This window comes from Arachis ipaensis, chromosome B07, assembly GCF_000816755.2.
Source record: "Arachis ipaensis cultivar K30076 chromosome B07, Araip1.1, whole genome shotgun sequence".
NCBI classification, from domain to species: Eukaryota; Viridiplantae; Streptophyta; class Magnoliopsida; order Fabales; family Fabaceae; genus Arachis; species Arachis ipaensis.
This window is the reverse complement of record NC_029791.2, coordinates 76099341-76102601: the sequence shown is the minus strand read 5'-3', so window position 1 is coordinate 76102601 and position 3261 is coordinate 76099341.

The following is a 3261-nucleotide window of genomic DNA, read 5'->3' as shown; positions in this document are numbered from 1 at the left end:
AAGAGGCCATTATGGCTCGCCTTTTGGTGTCCTACTCGGTTTAGCGTCATTTAAAGAACGAGGGTAAGCACGACGTAAAAAAAATCGAAACAAAAAAAACAGGACGAGCCTGCCGAAGATAAGGCTATTACGGCTCGCCTTTAGGTGTCCTCCTCGGGATAGCGTCATTTAAACAACGAGGGTCAGCACGTAGTAAAAGAAAAAACCGGAGGAGCCTGCCGAAGATGAGGCCATTACGGCTCGCCTTTAGGTGGCCTCCTCGGGATAGCGTCATTTAAACAACGAGGGTCAGCACGTAGTAAAAGAAAAAACCGGAGGAGCCTGCCGAAGATGAGGCCATTACGGCTCGCCTTTAGGTGGCCTCCTCGGGATAGCGTCATTTAAACAACGAGGGTCAGCACGTAGTAAAAGAAAAAACCGGAGGAGCCTGCCGAAGATGAGGCCATTACGGCTCGCCTTTAGGTGGCCTCCTCGGGATAGCGTCATTTAAACAACGAGGGTCAGCACGTAGTAAAAGAAAAAACCGGAGGAGCCTGCCGAAGATGAGGCCATTACGGCTCGCCTTTAGGTGGCCTCCTCGGGATAGCGTCATTTAAACAACGAGGGTCAGCACGTAGTAAAAGAAAAAACCGGAGGAGCCTGCCGAAGATGAGGCCATTACGGCTCGCCTTTAGGTGGCCTCCTCGGGATAGCGTCATTTAAACAACGAGGGTCAGCACGTAGTAAAAGAAAAAACCGGAGGAGCCTGCCGAAGATGAGGCCATTACGGCTCGCCTTTAGGTGGCCTCCTCGGGATAGCGTCATTTAAACAACGAGGGTCAGCACGTAGTAAAAGAAAAAACCGGAGGAGCCTGCCGAAGATGAGGCCATTACGGCTCGCCTTTAGGTGGCCTCCTCGGGATAGCGTCATTTAAACAACGAGGGTCAGCACGTAGTAAAAGAAAAAACCGGAGGAGCCTGCCGAAGATGAGGCCATTACGGCTCGCCTTTAGGTGGCCTCCTCGGGATAGCGTCATTTAAACAACGAGGGTCAGCACGTAGTAAAAGAAAAAACCGGAGGAGCCTGCCGAAGATGAGGCCATTACGGCTCGCCTTTAGGTGGCCTCCTCGGGATAGCGTCATTTAAACAACGAGGGTCAGCACGTAGTAAAAGAAAAAACCGGAGGAGCCTGCCGAAGATGAGGCCATTACGGCTCGCCTTTAGGTGGCCTCCTCGGGATAGCGTCATTTAAACAACGAGGGTCAGCACGTAGTAAAAGAAAAAACCGGAGGAGCCTGCCGAAGATGAGGCCATTACGGCTCGCCTTTAGGTGGCCTCCTCGGGATAGCGTCATTTAAACAACGAGGGTCAGCACGTAGTAAAAGAAAAAACCGGAGGAGCCTGCCGAAGATGAGGCCATTACGGCTCGCCTTTAGGTGGCCTCCTCGGGATAGCGTCATTTAAACAACGAGGGTCAGCACGTAGTAAAAGAAAAAACCGGAGGAGCCTGCCGAAGATGAGGCCATTACGGCTCGCCTTTAGGTGGCCTCCTCGGGATAGCGTCATTTAAACAACGAGGGTCAGCACGTAGTAAAAGAAAAAACCGGAGGAGCCTGCCGAAGATGAGGACATTATGGCTCGCCTTTAGGTGTCCTCTTCGGGATAGCATCATTTAAAGAACGAGAATGAGGCCATTGCGGCTCGCCTTTAGGTGTCCTCCTCGGGATAGCGTCATTTAAAGAACGAGGGTTAGCACGACGTAAAAAAAACGGGAAAAAACCGGAGGATCCTGTCGAAGATGAGGCTATTACGGCTCGCCTTTAGGTGTCCTCCTCGGGATAGCGTCATTTAAAGAACGAGGGTTAGCACGACGTAAAAAAAACGGGAAAAAACCGGAGGATCCTGTCGAAGATGAGGCCATTACGGCTCGCCTTTAGGTGTCCTCCTCGGGATAGTGTCATTTAAAGAACGATGGTCAGCACGACGTAAAAAAAACCAAAAAAAATCGGAGGAGCCTGCCGAATTTGAGGTCATTACGGCTCGCCTTTAGGTGTCCTCCTCGGGATAGCGTCATTTAAAGAAGGAGGGTCAGCACGTAGTAAAAAAAAAAACTGGAGGAGAATGCCGAAGTTGAGGCCATTACGGCTCGCCTTTAGGTGTCCTCCTTGAGATAGCATCATTTAAAAAACGATTGTCAGCACGACGTAAAGAAAAATCTGAGGAGCATGCCGAAGATGAGGCCATTACGGCTCGCCTTTAGGAATCCTCCTCGGGTTAGCGTCATTTAAAGAACGACAGACAACATGACGTAAAAAAGACCAGAAAAAAAAGGAGGGGCCTGCCGAAGATAAGGCCATTACGGCTCGCCTTTAGGTGTCCAACTCGGCATAGCGTCATTTAAAGAACGAGGGTCAGCATGTAGTAAAAAAAACCGGAGGAGTCTGCCGAAGATGAGGCCATTATGGCTTGCCTTTAGGTGTCCTCCTCGGTTTAGCGTTATTTAAAGAACGAGGGTAAGCACGACGTAAAAAAAACCAGAAAAAAAAAACAGGAGGAGCCTGCCAAAGATGAGGCCATTACGGCTCCCCTTTAGGTTTCCTCCTCGAAATAGCATCATTTAAAGAACGAGAGTCATCACGACGTAAAAAAAAAACCAGAAAAAAAATCGGAGGAGCCTGCCGAAGATGAGGCCATTACGGCTCGCGTTTAGGTGTCCACCTCGGGATAGCGTCATTTAAACAACAAGGGTCAGCACGTAGTAAAAAAAAACCGGAGGAGCCTGCCGAAGATGAGGCCATTACGGCTCGCCTTTAGGTGTCCTCCTCGAGATAGCGTCATTTAAAGAACGAGAGTAAGCACGACGTAAAAAAAACCGAAAAAAAATGGAGGAGCCTGCCGAAAATGAGGCCATTACGGCTCGCCTTTTGGTGTCCTCCTCGGTTTAACGTCATTTAAAGAACGAGGGTAAGCACGACGTAAAAAAAATCGAAAAAAAAAACAGGAGGTGCCTGCCGAAAATGAGGCCATTATGGCTCGCCTTTACGTGTCCTCCTCGGGATAGCGTCATTTAAAGAATGAGAGTCATCACGACGTAAAAAAAAACCGGAAAAAAAATCGGAGGAGCCTGCCGAAATGAGGCCATTACGGCTCGCCTTTAGGTGTCTTCCTCGGGATAGCGTCATTTAAACAACGAGGGTCAGCACGTAGTAAAAAAAAAAAACCGGAGGAGCCTGCCGAAGATGAGGCCATTACGGCTCGCCTTTAGGTGTCTTCCTCGGGAT